Source organism: Aquarana catesbeiana, linkage group LG03, assembly GCF_042186555.1.
Source record: "Aquarana catesbeiana isolate 2022-GZ linkage group LG03, ASM4218655v1, whole genome shotgun sequence".
NCBI classification, from domain to species: Eukaryota; Metazoa; Chordata; class Amphibia; order Anura; family Ranidae; genus Aquarana; species Aquarana catesbeiana.
Genome location: NC_133326.1, coordinates 688,026,890 through 688,050,393, shown reverse-complemented (window position 1 = coordinate 688,050,393; position 23,504 = coordinate 688,026,890). Strand labels below are relative to the sequence as shown.

General features: G+C 42.6%; 1 protein-coding gene across 1 annotated transcript in view; it reads right to left on the bottom strand.

Annotated features, from left to right (window-relative positions):
- The window catches only part of LOC141133571 (uncharacterized), a 97,346-nt gene extending 74,098 nt beyond the window's left edge, over window positions 1-23,248 (bottom strand). Inside the window, exon 1 of the mRNA XM_073623036.1 lies at window positions 23,115-23,248. The gene's annotated coding sequence lies outside the window, so the exon portion shown is untranslated. The remainder of the gene's footprint in view (window positions 1-23,114) is intronic.
- Between the last annotated feature and the right edge of the window lie 256 nt (window positions 23,249-23,504).

Here is a 23,504-nt window from a genome sequence, read left to right as displayed (position 1 = left end):
AGCGCAATAACGTTTTAACCAGCAACTTTATTGAGTAAAACAAGGGTACTCACATAGACAGCAAAAACAATGTTTCTATCTCCGACGAGCGGCGAGCTCGTATACCTCTCACAGCATGTAGAGCCTGTCCTGTCCCTACGCGTGACGTCACACCACACGTGACTTCATCAGGGATGCGTACAGGCTAGAAACATGTCTTTAAGTACTCTTATAATGGGTGCCAATGGGCGGCCATTTCCCCGGAGTCCTATCGTTATCATTGTGGCGGCCATTTTCCTGAGCATCATACGGCACGGCCATGTTTGGGATGTAATGTGTGCACGCCGGTCCTCTGTGACAGCGGATCCCGGCGGGCAATTAGACAATATTAAGGCCACGGGGCGAAAAAGTGTCCAAGGTGAAAATCCATTTGGATTCTAGTTTACTAAGAGTCCTCACCTTGTGCCCCCCCCCCCCCCGCCAATGTTTGATATACGGTGTTATACCCCAAAACTTCAGATGGGTGGGATCCTTATTATGGCAAATCAAGAAGTGTTTGGATACGCTGTGTTTTTCGTAGCCATTAAGAATGTTTTTGACATGTTCTTTGATGCGCACTTTCAAAGGTCTTTTAGTGCGACCGACATACTGGAGGCCGCAACTGCATTCAAGAGCATATACCGCCCCTTCGGTATTGCAGCAAATAAAATCCTTCACCTTATAAGTATCTCTCGTGCTCGTAGATGTAAAGTCGAATACCTTTTCATTTGAGCGTTTAGTCCTTAAACACGCAAAACATCTTTTACACGGAAAAAATCCGTTGCCAGTAAAAAATGAAAAAGGCTTCTTCGGTGGATCCACAACATTTTTAACTACTATATCACGAATTGTAGGTGCCCTTTTGTATACGAACTTCGGATTCCTCAAGAGAATCTCATATAGCTGTCTGTCTGCCAACAGGATATGCCAGTGGCGTTTGATCATCCTTTCAATTCTTTTATGTTGCACATTAAAGTCTAGAACCAACGGTATACCTTCTACTGGGTTTCTTTGTACCGTATATACTCGAGTATAAGTCGAGTTTTTCAGCACATTTTTTTGTGCTGAAACTGCCCCCCTCGACTTATACTTGAGTCAAGCACTTTTCTGCAGCAAAAAATTTCATTTTCCGAACCGACTTTGGGGCCCCGTATCTCAGGGCCACTTTGTGCTAGGAACCGCAAATTTGCTGTTCAAACCCAGTGGAACTGGTACCACAACATATCCAAAGCTAGGGTTCCTAGCACTAAGTGGCCCCGAGATACAGGGCCCCAAAATCGGTTCAGAAAATGTCTTTCTCTGCTGCAGAAAAGTGCTTGACATTTTCTGAACCAACTTTGGGGCCACGTATCTCAGGGCCAATAGGTGCTAGGAACCCCAAATTTGGTGTGCAAACTCAGTGGAACATGTACCATAAAATAACCAAAGCTGGGGTTCCTAGGACCATGTGGACCCGAGATATGGGGCCACAAACCCGGTTCGGAAAATGTCATTCTGTGCTGCAGAAAAGTGCTTGACATTTTCTGAACCGATTTTTGGGGCCCTGTATCTCGGGGACGCTTGGTGCTAGAAACCCCAGCTTTGGATATTTTATGGTGCTAGTTCCACTGAGTTTGCACACCAGATTTGGGGTTCCGAGCACTAAGTGGCCCCGAGATACGGGTCCCCAAACTCAGTCAACTGTGTCCATCTGCAGCAATGTCATTTCGGGACCATTTGGGTTTAGAGACCCCAAATTTTGGCTGCAGCTAGGGGGCATCTAGGAACCCTTAACTACCGAGTTTGAAGTTCGGGGGACCTATGGCTGCAAATGGGCACAGTGAGGCATTCAAATGGGCACAGTGAGGCTGCAAATGGGCATTGTTGACCCTCTTTTCCACTTACAGTAGCTGTGCATTTCTCACCCTCGTCTTATACTCGGGTCACTAAGTTTTTCCCATTTTTTTGTGGTAAATTAGGGCCTCGACTTATACTCAGAACGACTTATACTCAAGTATATACGGTATATCCTTTTCTTTAATCAGTTCTTTCCGATCAATCCTTGCAATTTCGGTAATCTTGGAGTTAATAAATTGGCGATCATAGCCTTTTGAGATAAACCTCTCTCCCATCTTCTCGGCTTGTTCGAAAAACGTCTCAATTTTGGTGCAATTTCTTTTTATCCGCATCAGTTGGCCTTTTGGGATATTAAAAATCCAGTTTTTGTGATGACAGCTTTCTGTTTGGAGGTAACTATTCCTATCAACGCTCTTAAAGTGCGTCTTCGTGCTAAGTGTGGAATTCTCAAGTGTAATCTCAAGGTCCAGGAAATTAATTTTATTCTTGCTAATGTCCCAGGTTAGTTCAATATTTCTGTCATTGATATTCAATTTTTTCAGAAACTCTGTTAGTTCGCTTTCTTCACCGTCCCATAGTATAAAAATATCATCGATATACCTTTTGTATATCACTAATTCTCTCGGACGATCATTGAAGACATTTTCCTCCTCCCACTTTGCCATGAAGAGGCCAGCTATACTCGGGGCAAATCTTGCTCCCATGGCAACTCCCGTTTGTTGGTGGTAGTAAGTCTTGTTGTACCAAAAGTAGTTGTTCTTGAGACTAAATTCAAGGCATTTTATCAGAAACTTTCTCTGAATGCATGGGAGCTCGGTATATTTCCTTAAGCCCCATTTTGCGGCCTCACAGGCTCGATGGTGGGGGATCACCGTATATAGGGATGATACATCCGCAGTGGCCACAACCCATGGTTTATTTCCTCCTGGAAAATTTTCTATAATTTGCAACATCTGTTTAGTGTCTCTCAGGTATGCTTCTGTCTTTTGAACTGCTGGCTGTAGAAAACCATCAATGTATTGCCCCATCCTAGAGGTCAATGAGTCTATGCCGTTTACTATCGGCCTCGGTGATGGATCCGTTCCATTTTTATGAATTTTTGGTAGTAGATATATGATTGGTGTGCGGCAGGAGTCTGGTATAAGAAATCTTGCTTCTTTTTTGTTCAATACCGATTTTTTTACACCCAAGTGTACAATCTGTTCAAGTGCTTTCTGGCAGCTGAATATGGGGTTCTTCAATAGCTTAGTATACGTCTTAGTGTCATCTAGCATCTGAGTCATTGATTTATGATATTGTTCTTTCGAAAGGATCACGATCCCACCCCCCTTATCTGCTGGCCGGATAACAATATCTCTCCTTTTCGTCAGCTTCCGGATACCATTTTTGATAAACTTGGGTTCCTCTCTCTTTTTTATCTTCAGGTATTTAATTTCTTCTAAAACGATTTTTTTAAAAACATCAATATGTTTGCTATCTTTGATTGGGGGGATTAAAAATAGATTTGTTCCTTAGTGAACTATGTAAAATGTCGTCTTTTGTAGACACTGCCAGTTTAGGTAACGGGGGAAAGAGGTCCAACAGAGGAAAAGTAAGAAGCACATCAGAGACACCAATGATTTCCAGAATGACCAAGTCTTTAAATGACCATGTCTTTAAATGGCAAAGCCAGCTAGGCAAAACAGAAAATTCATCCACATATTCTACACCAGAAAAAATAGTTAGAATGTACTCTCAACCACACAATGAACAACCTAGGCCAATCATGGAAAACACAAGATACCTAGACCCCAGAGAAGGAAATGGAGGGATGACCCCAAGACACAGAGATAATGATGGGAGAAATACCGCATATCATGCGAACACCCCATACCGGAATGAGAGGAGACCTCAACAAAATTATCGGACACGGCAAAATGGAGGAGGAAAGCAACATTACTGGAAAAACAATAGAAGACCCCAAAATAGGAATAATTGGCATAGACCACCGTATGGAGAACGAGATTATAGGGGACCACCATATGAATAGAGAGACCAGAGAAGACCCGTACAAGAATATAGAGAGAACAGAGAATCGGGATATGAATACTATAGATCAAGGGACAGGAGCCCCATCCAGGAATATGGTTATGAAGATAGAAGGGGACCTACACAGAGAAATTATAGGCAAGACGAACGAAGTCCTGTCCCCACGTACAATTACTATGCCCCTTTGATGAGTAGAGAAGGAGAAGAAAGATCAGCTAGACCATACCCCCCTTACTATGGGGACCAAGAGTTTAATAAATCTTTTTTAGACTGGAACAGAGAAAATCACCCAGTGAGAAACTCAGACGAGATACGAGAGTCAAGAAAAAGTCTAGAAAGAAGAGAGGACGAAGGGCCGGAAAGAGACAACAAAAGAAAGAGAGAATAAAAGGAGAGGGCATTTTCAACCTCAGTGGCCAGGATCTGACACACGAAGAGGTTGGCGTATTAGATGAAGGGTTGAAATATGCACCCACAAAAAATCTCAACAAATTTGAAACCTATATTGGTATTTGTGTGTGCGTAAATTGAATATTCAGAAATACCTAGCAGGAAATCCCCCGTTACCTAAACTGGCAGTGTCTACAAAAGACGACATTTTACATAGTTCACTAAGGAACAAATCTATTTTTAATCCCCCAATCAAAGATAGCAAACATATTGATGTTTTTAAAAAAATCATTTTAGAAGAAATTAAAGACCTGAAGATAAAAAAGAGAGAGGAACCCAAGTTTATCAAAAATGGTATCCGGAAGCTGACGAAAAGAAGAGATATTGTTATCCGGCCAGCAGATAAGGGGGGTGGGATCGTGATCCTTTCGAAAGAACAATATCATAAATCAATGACTCAGATGCTAGATGACACTAAGACGTATACTAAGCTATTGAAGAACCCCATATTCAGCTGCCGGAAAGCACTTGAACAGATTGTAAACTTGGGTGTAAAAAAATCGGTATTGAACAAAAAAGAAGCAAGATTTCTTATACCAGACTCCTGCCGCACACCAATCATATATCTACTACCAAAAATTCATAAAAATAGAACGGATCCATCACCGAGGCCGATAGTAAACGGCATAGACTCATTGACCTCTAGGATGGGGCAATACATTGATGGTTTTCTACAGCCAGCAGTTCAAAAGACAGAAGCATACCTGAGAGACACTAAACAGATGTTGCAAATTATAGAAAATTTTCCAGGAGGAGATAAACCATGGGTTGTGGCCACTGCGGCTTAAGGAAATATACTGAGCTCCCATGCATTCAGAGAGAGTTTCTGATAAAATGCCTTGAATTTAGTCTCAAGAACAACTACTTTTGGTACAACAAGACTTACTACCACCAACAAACGGGAGTTGCCATGGGAGCAAGATTTGCCCCGAGTATAGCTGGCCTCTTCATGGCAAAGTGGGAGGAGGAAAATCCAATACCAAAATTGAGACGTTTTTTGAACAAGCCGAGAAGATGGGAGAGAGGTTTATCTCAAAAGGCTATGATCGCCAATTTATTAAGTCCAAGATTACCGAAATTGCAAGGATTGATCGGAAAGAACTGATTAAAGAAAAGGATATACAAAGAAACCCAGTAGAAGGTATACCGTTGGTTCTAGACTTTAATGTGCAACATAAAAGAATTGAAAGGATAATCAAACGCCACTGGCATATCCTGTTGGCAGACAGACAGCTATATGAGATTCTCTCGAGGAATCCGAAGTTCGTATACAAAAGGGCACCTACAATTCGTGATATAGTAGTTAAAAATGTTGTGGATCCACCGAAGAAACCTTTTTCATTTTTTACTGGCAACTGATTTTTTCCGTGTAAAAGATGTTTTGCGTGTTTAAGGACTAAACACCCAAATGAAAAGGTATTCGACTTTACATCTACGAGCACGGGAGATACTTATAAGGTGAAGGATTTTATTTGCTGCAATACCGAAGGGGCGGTATATGCTCTTGAATGCAGTTGCGGCCTCCAGTATGTCGGTCGCACTAAAAGACCTTTGAAAGTGCGCATCAAAGAACATGTCAAAAACATTCTTAATGGCTACGAAAAACACAGCGTATCCAAACACTTCTTGATTTGCCATAATAAGGATCCCACCCATCTGAAGTTTTGGGGTATAACACCGTATATCAAACATTGGTGGGGGGGGGGGGGGCACAAGGTGAGGACTCTTAGTAAACTAGAATCCAAATGGATTTTCACCTTGGACACTTTTTCGCCCCGTGGCCTTAATATTGAGTTCGACCTAAATTTTAATCTGCCAGTCTGATGATACTTGGATTTGACGATAGTGCTGTTCCAAATAAATTAACCCCTCTCCCATAATATATCCTGAGTAGCTTGATCTTTTATGTGATTTTAGAGTCTAACTATTAGTATGATTTAGTCCTACTGACTTACTGGTGACTTGGTTAAATTGATGATAGGCAACTCCTATCCTCATATTGATTAGTGGTTCCAAATTAATAATAACTACTGCAGTAGGGAACAGACACAAAAGATACGCTCAGCATCTTTCCAAATAACTGTTCTGCTTTATTATGACGCAATTGAAGGTTTTTATGCACATGATTACGTAGGTATCACATTAATATTACAATTGTACGTTTATGGTAACAAGGGGCGTTACATAGGCAGGCTAATTCTAATCAGGACTCGAAAGAATGTAAACATGTACTGAAAACATTATTAGTGCTGTGTGCACAGTGAGGGCAGTGTGCAATACATACAAAATACAATACAATTATATACAGAACTTACAAATTTCCATTACTAGAGATACTGAGCTAGAGATACTGTTGTACGAGGAGGATTTGGATTTTGTGGGAATTTCAGAGACTTGGTTCAACAGCTCTCATGATTGGCTAGCAAACATTCGAGGGTATACCCTATACCACAAGGATAGAGAGGGTAAAAAAGGGGGAGGGGTATGCCTATATATCAAGAATAATGTACAAGTGAATGTGAGAGATGACATCACTGAGGGAGCTAGAGAGGAGGTGGAATCCTTATGGGTAGAGCTCCAAAGGGATAAAGCTAAGGGGAAAATAATACTGGGAGTATGCTATAGGCCCCCAAACCTGAGGGAGGAAGTGGAGACGGATCTCCTATCACAAATTGGAGTAGCAGCAAGGATGGGAAGTGTTATCATAATGGGGGATTTTAATTATCCAGACATAGATTGGGCGGAGGGAACCGCGCATTCATTTAAGGCTCGCCAGTTCCTTAATGTCTTGCAGGACAATTTTATGGGTCAGATGGTAGACGCACCAACTAGAAATAAAACATTACTGGATCTACTGATTACCAACAATACAGACCTGATCACGGATGTGGAAATGCGGGGCAATTTAGGTAACAGCGATCACAGGTCAATTAGTTTCAGTATAAATCACACAAATAGGAAACATAAAGGGAATACAAAGACACTGAATTTCAAAAGAGCCAACTTCCCTAAACTACAAACCTTGCTAAAAGGCATAAACTGGGATAAAATATTAGAAACAAATAATACGGAGGATGTGGAATTCCCTTCCACAGGCGGTGGTCTCAGCGGGGAGCATTGATAGCTTCAAGAAACTATTAGATAAGCACCTGAATGACCACAACATACAGGGATATACAATGCAATACTGACACATAATCACACACATAGGTTGGACTTGATGGACTTGTGTCTTTTTTCAACCTCACCTACTATGTAACTATGTAACTATGTAATTACAGTCTCCCCTCTTTTGATCAATATTTTGATCACTAACCATACCTGCTATCACCTTTAACCTGAAACCCCCAAACGCTTAGGTGGAGGTAGTCCTGGCCAAAGAAGCAAAAAAACTCCATTGTGGAGAAAATAATAGCTGAGCAACTTTTTCATTACCAAATGACTTTTCATTGTGAAAAACAAATGATTGATAAGACATATTTACAGAGTACTGGCTGTACACTCCTGTGGCCAGAATGGCCTTCTAGCTGAATTGTGGACATGCTGACTTATCAGCATATGTAAACACAGACAATTCTACGTAAATTGGAAGACATACAAAAGACAAATATGACTTCAACATGACTGAACTACTTTTCAAATATATATACATATATATATATATATATATATATATATATATATATATATATATATCCCTTACAATTAAAGTAATTGAATCAAAAAGTACCCTAGACTGTGATGACAAGAGGGAAACAAATCAAACACAGAGATTTCTTTAATTTAGTCATTTTTGCAGTGTCTGGTGTGGATCCAGGTGACTTTTCCTTCAAGTTTTGCAAAAACTGTACATGAAATAGATGCTGTATTGAGTCTCCAAACATTTCCTTATATATAAATGTCTCTTAACAATCCACAAGTCACCTGGCTTTAGTTTTAGATCCTTCCAAACTTTTAGGATCTGGAATTGGGGAGAAAACACATAAATGAGTTTGTCAAAAAACCTTAAAAGATCAGCAACTTTCTCTGTGAGATCTGAATGGAGGACTTCAGCTGCTGAGACAAAATATAAGCAAGTGAGTAACACACTCCCAAACCAAATCCCATAGGGAGAGAGTCCAACATCCCCCTTAGGGGCTTGATAAAATATAAGAAAACGTTCATGCAAAAGTTTTCTAGTTTCTTACTCTACTTTGTCCGCTACATTGTAGACAGTAGGGGGTGTAAAAATAAAACCTCAAAACTTCTATTAAGCACTCTCCTATAAAAAATGATTTCCTCTGTTACTCTCTGTACTTTCTGGCACTCTGTACTTACAAACTACTTCTGATAACACTTTTTACTGTGGCCTTTGCAGTAGCATTTGCCACTGGACATCCAAAAAACATGTCCATACAGACAAAATGCATACTTGTAAGATCCTGACTTGGGCATCTGGATATATCTTTTTTGTGATCTCTGGAAGGGATGTTCAGCTTTTGGTAACACCTTTGTTAACAGGTAAAACAAGAAGTGGTGTGTTATAAAAACAACTGTGGTGAACCATGGCTCTATCCCACGCTCATTTACTAAGGCAGCCATAACTTCTTGTGACTGATGACACGGTCCATGTGTCAAGCTGGAGGGAAAAGAGTGGCTGGCAGACATAAATGATCACCTTTTCCAAAGTCCTGTTTCATAAGAAGTTGCCCCCTGTGGACCACTTGTTCTTCTCGTTCTGGGGTCCTTAAAGTTGAATTATTAATCCCAGCTATACTGGGCCAGAACTAGGGTGGAATCTGTGAGTTGCACAGACCCATCAAGTGTCCGGGGCTGTAAATGCAGCATCCTTAGTCACCTGGTCTGCTTCCATGTGTGAAAGTTAATATGGCTACCTCAGCAAGAACCTGGAAGGCTGAAAACAGCCGATCAAAATAACTTGGCGTGCTTGGTTGGTTTACCTGCCGAAGTAAAAACAAACTTCTGGCCCTTTAAATGGAACCAAAAGCTCTCTATATCTTGACTATCTATATAAATATACACTCTTTTTATAGCTCACAGGCTTTGCTAAAACATGGAGCTCTGCTTCTTGAGCTGGGCAAAAAGGATCCAATGACTTTGAATACAGAGTATCCTTCTGGGTGATAAACTGCATCCTCAAATCTACAAAAAATGTAATATCTGGGTCTTCAGGGAGTGTGTCCCGCACTGGGCTCACAGCAGCTGATTCCCACATCAATTTAACACATGTGTCTTCCTTTGTCTCCAGCCTCCTCCAATAGAGGCAATAAGGTGTCTGGATTCAAATGTACGCATTTTTCATAATTAGATTTGTACATAAACAAACTCATATTTTAAACCTTTCATTAGACAAACATTTAGTTAGCTGTATATTTGCTGCACAGAATGTCGGACCATTAAAAATTAAAGGTTTGACCAAAACAATATCTAACTTTGTCTAATAGCACCTTTGCATAAAAGCTACAGCTCTGATATATCAGGATGAACCCTTCATTACTGGGTTCAGCTTCCATAAATATATCACAATGGCTTGTTTTCTATCATGCTGTTTGTGTAAGAACTCCAGTTTCATGTTTCAAAAGACAACTTCTTCCTGGCAATATTATAATAAATGATAACAATACCCTGCGGTCATGGAGAGATGCCCATAAATCCAAAACTATTCTTCTGCTTATACCACTGTACTTACAAGAAAAAGGGGCACATCATTTCACAATCCACACATTCTGCTTTGGATTTCAAAAATAAAAATAAATAAAACAAAAGGATCAACAATCTGTATGATGGACCAGAAAGCATCAAAAACTATAAAACAACTGGCTGCAGGTGGCATCTATCCTAACAGGGTGTGTGGACTTGATGTGATGGGTCCGTTATATTTAAATTTTATTTATTATAACTCTCACATCATGGACCGCACATCAAGTTATTATCAAGAACCTTAAAATTTCATTTTTGTAGAAAAACTTCTTATGTATCCCATCCATCTTGGCTTTGTTAAATATTATGGCAGCTTTATTCCAAATAACAACCTCATCTTAATCTTTTTTTCTCTCAATAAGGGCTTATTGTATAAATGTAAAATTACAAAATTGTTATCTTAATCTAAACTAATCCCATTTTTACAAATTTCCCCAATAACCTGGATTTCATTTCCAACCAAAGGTTATCTTAACCAGTTTCAATATATCTATATTAATAATAAAATTGTTAAACTCATATTAGAAATGAATACTCATTATTACTTAATTTTACTTAATTTCCCTTTTTTAAATGCACTGTTTCCACTATCAAAGGATATTCAATTTGTGCAATACACAGTTAAATGTAACCTTCATTTTACCATGTCTGGAAAACAGATTCAAAATAATTGTGATCACATTGTTTACCATTAGATTCGTTAACCCGGCACATTTTGTTATAAATGTTTTGTCTAAAAAACAGAAATTGGCATGGTGTCCTTCCAGCTTATCACTGACCACATTCTTTCAGGAGAGCACAAAGGAGGGGGTCACATCTGCGTACATGACACACACAAGCAATAGAACTAAAGGTCTCAGCATTCGCACACACATACACCAATATCTCTCTAAAATCGCTTACTTTTTCCCATTTGTACACAACATGTGCATATCATTCTCTCACTTTCTTTTAACTCTTTAATATTTCCCTGCATAAATTCTGCTTTCCTTATTTTGTTCAGATATCTTTTATATGTAGCTTCTATGATCAGACGGGGAGCCAGAGTACTCATCCCATCTTCTCTCTCTGACAACATATAAAGTATTCTGTTTTACCTCTCATTTCTCTGTTTTACTGTAACTCTCATAGTTGTAGTGCCTGACCCCAAATTCATCCCACAACTTAACATGAAAATGTCCCTTTCTGTCTAGTGTTAATGTCACCCTTGATCCATCCTGCTCACATAGATAGCTGTTCCTCTAGCTGTTTACTCTGCATGATTCTTAGTCCCTGTGGCCTTTGGTAACCCAGTTACCCATTGTGGATCCCTGTCCACTCTAACCATTAATGTAGGGGCTCAGTATAGGCGGAACCGCACCTTTGGTTCATATATAGCGCTCCTCTTGCGCTGGGCATTTTTGAGGGTCTCTTACCCTTCATTCCCTTACTTAATTCAATGCCCATAATGACTGGCCAGTCTTCTCTCTTCTCTACGTGTGCCTATACCCTCTTGCCTCTAAACTACTTTATCTAGCAGATGTACTACATATACCTGTGAACAGCACTATTCTTCCCTTTCTTATCTATAACACTCCGATGGACAATAGACAGGGACAACATAACATATAACCACCAATCAATACAGTTCGATTAAGGGGAGTAAAATAGGTACCCTTTGTCCCGAAAATGCCTTACCGATCAAGGAAGTCTGATAACTCAAATGTAAGCAAAAGACTTACCTCAGCCGGCTGATTATCAGAAATTCTCGGATCGTCTCAAGCTCCTCGTTTCGGATACTCAGGGTCACCTGGAATCCCCTCCTGGCTGACTCGCCATGCTGACTTGGTTAAATTGATGATAGGCAACTCCTATCCTCATATTGATTAGTGGTTCCAAATTAATAATAACTACTGCAGTAGGGAACAGACACAAAAGATACCCTCAGCATCTTTCCAAATTACTGTTCTGCTTTATTATGACGCAATTGAAGGTTTTTATGCACATGATTACGTAGGTATCACATTAATATTACAATTGTACGTTTATGGTAACAAGGGGCGTTACATAGGCAGGCTAATTCTAATCAGGACTCGAAAGAATGTAAACATTTACTGAAAACATTATTAGTGCTGTGTGCACAGTGAGGGCAGTGTGCAATACATACAAAATACAATACAATTATATACAGAACTTACAAATTTCCATTACACTGGTTTTATGTATTTTATTATTTACCAATTATGATGTTTATGATAGTGTATTTATGCTGATTTATTTAGTATCTTTTATGATTTTAAGATTTTTGATTTACGCTCGATTTATATAGATGTATTATGTATGGCTTACATGTATAGTTTACCTATAGCAGCTTGACCGCCTTTCCCTTCTGTATTTTTTTATCCTAATTTCGGTTTTATATATGATATATTGGGTTTTATGCCCATATTTTTTAAGCCCCCTTTTAATTCTATCTGGATCGATCTAAGATTTTTAATGTTTTTAATTCTGGGTAGCTTGCATATTTTTAGAGCACAGTCCAAGCATATTCCCTGTCCCTGAAATTACTAAATACGTTGCTCTTCCTATATTTTCACCCCCTCGTTATCTCACTCGCTATTCAGACTGTCCCGTACGGGGATGGATTAAGCATGAGACATCTTGCCCTTCCCTGCTGACAGTGCGGGAGATGAGGGAGTGTTCGCTCTGTCTAATTGGCCGCTGGGATCAGCTGTCACAGAGGACCGGCGTGCGCACATTACATCCCAAACATGGCCGCGCCATACGATCCTCAGGAAAATGGCCACCACAATGATAACGATAGGACTCCGGGAAAATGGCCGCCCATTGGCGCCCATTATAAGAGTACTTAAAGACATGTATGCATCCCCTGATGAAGTCACGTGTGGTGTGACGTCACGCGTAGGGACGGGACACGCTCTACATGCTGTGAGAGGTATACGAGCTCGCCGCTCATCGGAGATAGGAGCATTGTTTTTGCTGTCTATGTGAGTACCCTTGTTTTACTCAATAAAGTTGCTGGTTAAAATGTTATTACGCTATTGGGACTCCCCGTGTCTTTTATATCCCCCTATACCACCGAGGGAATCACCCCCTGAAACTAGGACCGTGAGGATAGTATTCTACACCTATAGGAGGATCCCTTTAAAAGATCTTTGGTCATATGCGTTTGCCCTATTACCCTAAGGTAAGGAGCCACTTCTTACATGAGTGTGTAAACACGAAGATTTGCACTGTGTGATCCATCTTTAGCACTGCAGTGCGACTGTTGCATGCTAGGACGCTATTGCTAACTTTAAAAAAAAAGAAAAAAAAGAAGGACTTTTTCTTGGAACACCCCTGCATTGTCACACTTGGTGCATGTCATTATGTTTTAGTCACATTATACCAAAAAGTTTGCATGTCATAATATTTGACAATCCTTGGATATTTCACAATTTCTTTGTCTTTTCTTCACTATTGCACAATGTCACTTTACGTGGTATTTGCTTGTTATATACCTTGAGTCACTTTAGATTGTATTATGAACTTTACTATTATTTGACGTTTTTACACTATTGATAATTTGTCTATGGACATGATGTAAGATATGGATTGATTTTTATTTACTTTTTAGTGATACCTTTGCTAGTAGTGATATTTATTGATGATGAGATATATTTATTGATTATTGTTCACCACATAAGATTTTTTTTTATCACGTAGAATTATTGCCATATGAGTGGAGATTATTACACGGCTGTTGCCACCACTTCTACATTGTTAATGTATGTTTAATTATACACCTTTATGTATGTCACACCCCCCTAAGCAATTCTAGCAAGTGTGTCCAGGATTAGCGCAGCACCACCTAGTGTTATTATTTAATTATATGGTGACACAAATACAGATTTCTTTAAAAATAATTTTCTTCATTGAATATTTATTACAATTTCTTGCATACAGTTTTACTTAACATATACACCAGAAAAATATTGGTGTCTTGCTTTTCCATGAAGGCAACATGTTTCGCCGACAATGGCTTCATCAGGAGGAGTGGTAATGGATGTTGGAGTTAGATGGTCTTTAAAATAACCTTTTATGTGGGTAAGCATGACTTGACTGTATGAAAATATGGATGTCCTTACATGTATATGTTAGCTGTATGCAGCTTACTAATATTTGGCAACACTTAAGCCCCACACACACCATCAGTTTTTCTGTTGAGTTAGTCCTTCAGATTTACCAAAACCATGTAGTGCAAGGGCCTGCCTGATTGCATACACATTGAAACTCCTAAGGCTTGACCTCATATTATATGGTTTTGGTAATTCTGAAGGACTAACTCAGCAGAAAAAACTGATTGTGTGTGTGGGGCTTTATCCTGACAAAGACATTGTTGGCAAAACATGTTGAGGAAAACTGTGTGTATTTTTTAAGAGATTTTAATGAACATTTAATAAAGAAAATAGCTTTTAAAGAAATCTGTATTTGTGTCGTGACTATAAAAGCCCAGATTTGTTCCAGTTGGTTTATATATGAGTTAAAAAGTTGTACATACTTACCTATTTACAGCCCGCTCTGGTCTTGTCACGGGATCCCCTGCGTCAGCCAGCGGCAGCTGCAGGGGAGAGGAGGGAGAGCTCGACAACAGCAAGGAAATCCGGGAGAGATGATGTCACCCTTAGGCTCCCATGTCCCAGCTGTTGTCAGCGCTCCCCTCTCTCCCCTGCAGCTGCCGCTGGCTGACACAGGGGAGCCAGATCACGTGACCAGACTGAAGCAGGCTGAGAATAGATAAGTATACACATTTAATAGATATTGTAAAGGTGCATTGACTTTGTGTGACTAGTAGGGAAAAACCACAGTGAACACTACAGAAAAATAATAAAAAGAGGTGTAAATATATACACAATGTGTAGTGAAAATACAATATATGAAGCTAAAACACTAGGAAACAGGTGTGTGTTCAGGATTGGAATGACCTATAACACATGAAGACATACAAAGTATCTGATACCTGTGTATGCACAAAAAAAAAGTGAAAACAATCCAAATAAACACAATGGGCGCTTTTAACCCTTTCTTCAGCCGCTAGCTGGTGTTAAAAGCGCCCACTAGCGGCCGAATAGCGCCGTTAAAACGGCGGTAAAGTGCTGCTGAAACTAGCAACGCTTTACCGCTAATGCTTGGGCGGCCCCAGTGAGAAAGCAGCCTAAGGTAAGTCTGCATAGGTGTTAAGAGGGGGGAGGGGACATTTTTAAGATTAGTTAAGATTTAGGCTGGAATTTTACTTAAAGTGTTACTGCGGCCATGAAGCACAGCTAGCCAGCTGTAGGGGTGGAACTGGCATAATTTTTCCTAAAAAGAAAACCCATAAAATGAATAAAACAGTTACTAGGGGAAGACGTGAGACTCTGCAGATAATCATCTTACAGATCGGACCTCTGGAGAACATCTTAGGAATTTTTCTCTCTGTCCACACGGCCATTCCGGCCATAACTGAAAGACTGGGTTTAGGTGGATTTGAAAAGTGAATTAAAGAAGAAGTGCAATTTTTGCTGACCTGCCCCCCCCCCCCCTCAGATGCATACCTACCAAGAGCCGACATCTGAAGGTCCACTCTTTGTTTACATCCAGCGCCCCAGATCTTCACTGTTCTGGCTGCACCGGCTCATTAGTGCCATAGACTTTTATGGGATCGTCTCCATCCTCAGGACACAGTCCCGTAGAAGGTTATGAGGCACTAATGTGCAAGCGAAGCCAGGGCAGCCAAGACATGCGACGCTGGATGTAAACAAAGAGTGGAACCTTAGTTGTCAGATCAAAGTATGTACAGTATCTCACAAAAGTGAATACACCCCTCACATTTTTGTAAATATTTTATTCTATCTTTTCATGTGACAACACTGAAGAAATGACACTTTGCTACAATGTAAAGTAGTGAGTGTACAGCTTGTATAACAATGTACATTTGCTGTCCCCTCAAAATAACTCAACACACAGCCATTAATGTCTAAAGCGGTGGCAACAAAAGTGAGTACACCCCTAAGTGAAAATGTCCAAATTGGGCCCAAAGTGTCAATATTTTGTGTGGCCATCATTATTTTCCAGCACTGCCTTAACCCTCTTGGGCATGGAGTTCACCAGAGCTTTACAGGTTACCACTGGAGTCCTCTTCCACTCCTCCATGACGACATCACGGAGCTGGTGGATGTTAGAGACCTTGCGCTCCTCCACCTTCTGTTTGAGGATGTCCCACAGATGATCAATAGGGTTTAGGTCTGGAGACATGCTTGGCCAGTCCATCACCTTTACCCTCAGCTTCTTTAGCAAGGCAGTGGTCATCTTGGAGATGTGTTTGGGGTTGTTATGTTGAAATACTGCCGTGTGGCCCAGTCTCTGAAGGGAGGGGATCTTGCTCTGCTTCAGTATGTCACAGTACATGTTGGCATTCATGGTTCCCTCAATGAACTGTAGCTCCCCAGTGCCGGCAGCACTCATGCAACCCCAGACCATGACACTCCCACCACCATGCTTGACTGTAGGCAAGACACACTTCTCTTTGTACTTCTCACCTGGTTGCCGCCACACACGCTTGTCACCATCTGAACCAAATACGTTTATCTTGGTCTCATCAGACCACAGGACATGGTTCCAGTAATCCATGTCCTTAGTCTGCTTGTCTTCAGCAAACTGTTTGCGGGCTTTCTTGTGCATCATCTTTAGAAGAGGCTTCCTTCTGGGACGACAGCCATGCAGACCAATTTGATGCAGTGTGCGGCGTATGGTCTGAGCACTGACAGGCTGACCCCTCACCCCTTCAACCTTTGCAGCAATGCTGGCAGCACTCATACGTCTATTTCCCAAAGACAACCTCTGGATATGACGCTGAGCACGTGCACTCAACTTCTTTGGTGGACCATGGCGAGGCCTGTTCTGAGTGGAACCTGTCCTGTTATACCGCTGTATGGTCTTTGCCACCGTGCTGCAGCTCAGTTTCAGGGTCTTTGCAATCTTCTTATAGCCTAGGCCATCTTTATGTAGAGCTACAATTCTTTTTTTCAGATTCTCAGAGTTCTTTGCCATGAGGTTCCATGTTGAACTTCCAGTGACCAGTATGAGAGAGTGAGAGCGATAACACCAAATTTAACACACCTGCTCCCCATTCACACCTGAGACCTTGTAACACTAATGAGTCACATGACACTGGGGAAGGAAAATGGCTAATTGGGCTCAATTTGGATATTTTCACTTAGGGGTGTACTCACTTTTGTTGCCAGCAGTTTAGACATTAATTGCTGTGTGTTGAGTTATTTTGAGGGGACAGCAAATTTACACTGTTATACAAGCTGTACACTCACTACTTTACATTGTAAAGATAAAAAAAATAGAATAAAATATTTACAAAAATGTGAGGGGTGTACTCACTTTTGTGAGATATTATATATCTGTGGAGGGGGGAGGGGGGTTAGGTTAGGTCAAGGGAAAGGGGTAAAAAGGATAAATATACTTTGTTTTACAGTAGACCTGTCTTTTAAAGGGTAAGTTCATATGTACAGAAAACTCTGTACACAGGTCCCCCTCCGGTCACCCCCGGTCCCGCTGACCTGGACCGCAGTATTCTCCAGATCTAAGCCCCGGTATATGCGGGCTAGGTGTCCGGGGCTTAGAAATCCTCTCAGCTGAATGTTAAAAAACTTCCGTTTTCGAGCTGTATAAGTTCATATTACAGATTTTTCTGTAAAGGTGAACTTACACTTTAACTGCTTGCCGACCAGCCGCTGTCATTATACTGTGGCAGGTTGGCACGGATGCGCGAATAGCCAAAGGTGTACGTCGGCCGCTTTAAGAGCAATAGGAGGCGTGCGTGCCATTAGAGCCGATGTGCATGGCCGGCGGCCGCCATGTCCGCCAGCCACCCGAGATCACTACATAGAGAGCCGGAACGAGGATCTGTGTATGTAAACAAACTATGTAGGTATAGGACACTCCCCCCCGCCACGCCCCCTTAAAGGAGAATTATACAAAAAAATGTATTAGTTAACCATTTGCTTACTGGAAACTTAAACCCACCTCCTGCCCAGACCAATTTTCAGCTTTCAGTGCTGTCACACTTTGAATGACAATTGCGCGGTCATACAACACTGTACCCAAATGAAATTTTTAACATTTTTTTCATACAGATAGAGCTTTATTTTGGTGGTATTTAATTGCTGCTGGGTTTTTTATTTTTTGCTAAATAAAATAAAAAGGGACCGAAATTTTGAAAAAAAAAAAACAAAACTGTTTGATAGTTTGTTATAAAATTTTTTAAAAAAGGTAATTTTTCTCCTTCACCGATACACTGTTGAGGCTGCACTGATGGGCACTAATAGGCTGCACTGATGGGCAGTGATGCGCACTGATAAGGTGGCACTAATGGGTGCTGATAGGTGGCACTGATAAGCACTGATGAGGCAGCACTGATAGGTGGCACTGAGAGGTGGCACTGATGGTTGGCACTGAAGGGCACTGATAGGTGGCACTGAAGGGCACTGATAGGTGGCACTAATAAGCGGCACTGATGGATGGCACTGATGGGCACTGTTGGGTGGCACTGATGGGCACTGGTAGGTGACACTAATAGGCAGCATTGATCTGTGGCACTGGTTATTAGACAATGATGGGCATTGATTGGCAGCACTGGTGGGCATTGATGGGTGGCACTGTGGCCACTGGTAGGTGGCACTGTGGGCACTGGTGGGTGGCACTGTGGGTACTGGTAGGTGGCACTGTGGGCACTGGTGGGTGGCAATGTGGGTACTGGTAGGTTGCACTGGTAGGTGGCACTGTGGGCACTGGTGGGTGGCACTGTGGGCACTGGTAGGTGACATTGGTGGGCACAGCCGCGGCTTTCTGAGTGAGGGACTAATGTCCCTCTGACAGAAGCCGGTGATCGGCTCTTTAAAAAAAAATAAAAAATAAATACCGATTACCGAGCTTCTGTTTACATCACGTGATCAACCGTCATTGGCTGACAGTTGATCACGTGGTAAGGGGCCGGGATCGACCCCTTACTCCGATCTGTGATCAGCTGAGTCCCGTAGACTCAGTGATCACAGAGCACGCCGTGTGTGACCCGCAGGGTCGCGCAGACTGCACTTGCTCAGGAGGACATCCAGGGACGCCCTCCCGGCAATTAAGGCCCGCGCTGCAGCCGTCTTTTGGCTATAGCGCGGGCGCCAAGTAGTTAAACCCAAAAGTGCTTATTTTTACCACTACTATTCCTTTATATTGGCTTTTTCAAATTTACAAATGCAGCAATTTAGAAATTTTATGAAAGGTTTAGCACCCTAATGCCACGTACACACAGTCGGACTTTTCGGCTACAAAAGTCTGACAGCCCATCCGACAGACTTTCGAAAGACTTTTGGCGGACTTGCGGCGGACTTTCTAACGAACGGACTTGCCTACATACGATCACACAAAAGTCCAATGGATTCGTACGTGATGACGTACACCGGACTAAAATAAGGAAGTTGATAGCCAGTAGCCAATAGCTGCCCTAGCGACGGTTTTTGTCCGTCGGACTAGCATACAGACGAGCGGATTTCTGGGTCCGGCGGAGTTACGACGTAAAGATTTGAAGCATGTTTCAAATCTAAAGTCTGTCAGATTTGCGACTGGAAAAGTCCGCCGAAGGTCCGGTGAAGCCCACGCACGATTGGATTGTCCGCCAGATTTGGTCCGCTGGCGTCTGTCAGACCAGTCCGGTCGAAAAGTCCGACCGTGTGTACGCGGCATAACACATCATTTGAAAAAGAGCCAGTGCATTTTATATACAACTTTCTAGATCAGACCAAAATGAGGGACAAATGAGGAGGAAAGAGGGATTTTGTTCCGAATCAGGGACAGTCCCTCGAAATCAGAGACAGTTGAGAGCTGTGACAACAACGTGCTCCCCGGGGAAATGCATCTTCTCACTTCTTCTATGTGTACCATGTGTCATGTGATGCTCTGTAAATATTACTCTGAGGTCACTTTGACTTAAACTGAAACTCCAGCTACGGGCAGACGCTGGTGGGTGAAGGGTTCAAAATCTGCTCCCTCTTCAATGCTGAGCTCATTCTGCATAACCTGGTGACCGGCCTGTCCTGCAGGACTCTGATTTGGCCTACAGTAGCTGAGCTTGTTGTAAAAATGATAGTGACCTGGATGCCCTACAGGTCCATGACTTGGGGTGCCTGGCTCAGTAATGGGGTTGCCACCTCATCCCTTTAAAAACCGAACACATATTAATTACACAGGTTCTGTGAATGATTAAGGTGGTAATTAACCGCTTGCCGACCAGTAGACATGTGCGAATAGTTTCGTACGAATCGAAAATTCCTACGAATTTCTGTAAATTCGTACATTCGGGAGGATCCGAAATACGAATTGCTATGCTTCCCGCATTCTGTACGAAATACGAAATTTCGTTCACGAATTTCGCATCCAAATTCCTAACGAACATTCGTAATTGTTACGAAAAGTTAACTAACCTAAAAGTTAAAAACCCAGGAAGTCAGCACAGCACAGGGATGGTGGGAGCCCCTCATAATGAGCACAGCACAGGGATGGTGGGAGCCCCTCATAATGAGCACAGCACAGGGATGGTGGGAGCCCCTCATAATGAGCACAGCACAGGGATGGTGAGAGCCCCTCATAATGAGCACAGGGATGGGGGGAGCCCCTCATAATGAGCACAGCACAGGGATGGGGGGAGCCCCTCATAATGAGCACAGCACAGGGATGGTGGAGCCCCTCATAATGAGCACAGCACAGGGATGGTGGGAGCCCCTCATAATGAGCACAGCACAGGGATGGTGAGAGCCCCTCATAATGAGCACAGGGATGGGGGGAGCCCCTCATAATGAGCACAGCACAGGGATGGTGGGAGCCCCTCATAATGAGCACAGCACAGGGATGGGGGGAGCCCCTCATAATGAGCACAGCACAGGGATGGGGGGAGCCCCTCATAATGAGCACAGCACAGGGATGGGGGGAGCCCCTCATAATGAGCACAGCACAGGGATGGTGGGAGCCCCTCATAATGAGCACAGGGATGGTGGGAGCCCCTCATAATGAGAACAGGGATGGTGGGAGCCCCTCATAATGAGCACAGGGATGGTGGGAGCTCCTCATAATGAGCACAGGGATGGTGGGAGCCCCTCATAATGAGCACAGGGATGGTGGGAGCCCCTCATAATGAGCACAGGGATGGGGGGAGCCCCTCATAATGAGCACAGGGATGGGGGGAGCCCCTCATAATGAGCACAGCACAGGGATGGTGGGAGCCCCTCATAATGAGCACAGCACAGGGATGGTGGGAGCCCCTCATAATGAGCACAGGGATGGTGGGAGCCCCTCATAATGAGCACAGCACAGGGATGGTGGGAACCCCTCATAATGAGCACAGGGATGGTGGGAGCCCCTCATAATGAGCACAGCACAGGGATGGGGGGAGCCCCTCATAATGAGCACAGCACAGGGATGGTGGGAGCCCCTCATAATGATAAATTCATCATAACGACCATTCGTAATTGTTACGAAAAGTTAACGAACCTAACGAAAATTCGTATTTCGTACGAAATTTCGGACACGAATTACGAAATATGAATTAATTCTGAAACGAAACAGAGCGAAACGAAACTAATTTATTGACAGCACACATGTCTACCAACCAGCTGCCGTCATTTTACTGCGGCAGGTCAGCACGATCCCACGAGCCATCGTAGCTATACGTTGGCTCGCGGGATCGGGATAGCAGGTGCGCGCGTGCTGCTGCACAGCGCGGGGTGCCGATGCTCATGGCCGACGGTCGTGGTGACTGCCGGCCAAGAGCGATCGTGGGCACGAGAGGCAGAACAGGGACGAGTGTGTGTAAACACACAAATCCCTGTTCTGAGAGAAGTGACAGATCCTGAGTTCCTATTAGCTAGGAATCACGATCCGTCACTTCCTTTAGGTCAGTCCCCTCCCCCTACAGTTAGAAACACAAACAGGGAACACAGTTAACCCCTTGATCGCCCCCCTAGTGTTAACCCCCTTCCCTGATCTCCTGCTCCCTGTCATCAGGAGCAGTGATCGCTGTCATGTCAGTGGTAGCCCATCCCCCCACAGTTAGAATCACTCCCTAGGACACACTTAACCCCTTAATCGCCCCCCTAGTGTTAACCCCTACCTTGCCAGTGTCATTCACACAGTAATCAGTGCATTTTTATAGCACTGATCGCTGTATAAATGACATTGGTCCCAAAAATGTGTCAAAAGTGTCCAATGTGTCCGCCATAATGTCGCAGTCCCGATAAAAATCGCAGATCGCCACCATTACTAGTAAAAAAAAATAATAATAATAATAAAAATGCTATAAATCTATCCCCTAATTTGTAGACGCTATAACTTTTGCACAAACCAATCAAAAACCACTTATTGCGATTTTTTTTTTTTTAACCAAAAATATGTAGAAGAACACGTTTCGGCCTAAACTGAGGAAAAAATTGCTTTTTAAAAAAAAAAATGGGGATATTTATTATAGCAAAAAGTACAAATTATTGTGTTTTTTTCAAAATTGTCGCTCTTTTTTTTTTGTTTATAGCGCAAAAAAATAAAAACCGCAGAGGCGATCAAATACCACCAAAAGAAAGCTCTATTTGTGGGGAAAAAAGGACATCAAGTTTGTTTGGGTGCCACATCGCACGACCGCGCAATTGTCAGTTAAAGCGACGCAGTGCCAAATCGCAAAAAAAAAAAATGGCCTGGTCATTCAGCAGTCAAATCTTCCGGGGCTGAATCGGTTAAACGCGCTTGCTGCCTTACCTGCATTAAATTAGCCTCAGAACCCGTGTACTTCATATGTGCTCGGGTTTAAAGGGATGAGATGACAACCTTACTCAGTGAGTATCCAAAGTTCAGCCAGGTGAGTAGTATTTACAGGAAGAGCTCCGCACTGGCTGTCTGTCTATTACTCTAACAGCAGGTTTGATGTAAGATGATGGATAGTCAGCGGCTGATCTACAGAGAATAAAGATAGATAAATGAATCAGAGAATGCGGCAGCCAATCAGAGACGGCGGTGAGTACCTGGGTGTGGATTGTCAGCTCCTGGGTCTCAGCTCCCCCCCCGGGGCTGTGTGCGGAGGGACAGATCTGGAAGTCAGCCCGTGTTTTTCCTCTCCTCTAATTACTCCCCATACCAATAATTCTCATATTTCCAAATCTGATTGTGTAATGTCGCTGCGCAACAGGAAGAAGTGTCTGTGGGCTGTCATGATTAACCGTCTGATTGCCAGCAGGTGACTTTTCATGATCACAACGCCCAACATGTCCCAGGAACCACAGGGGTTTAAGCTTGAAGGCCTCATTCACACAGACATTGAAAAATAGGCGGCTAGGTCGCGTTGCCTATCAACAATTCTTACAACAGGGAGCGGATGGAGGTGTACACACGGCCGCGCTCGTGTGCTTTTACGT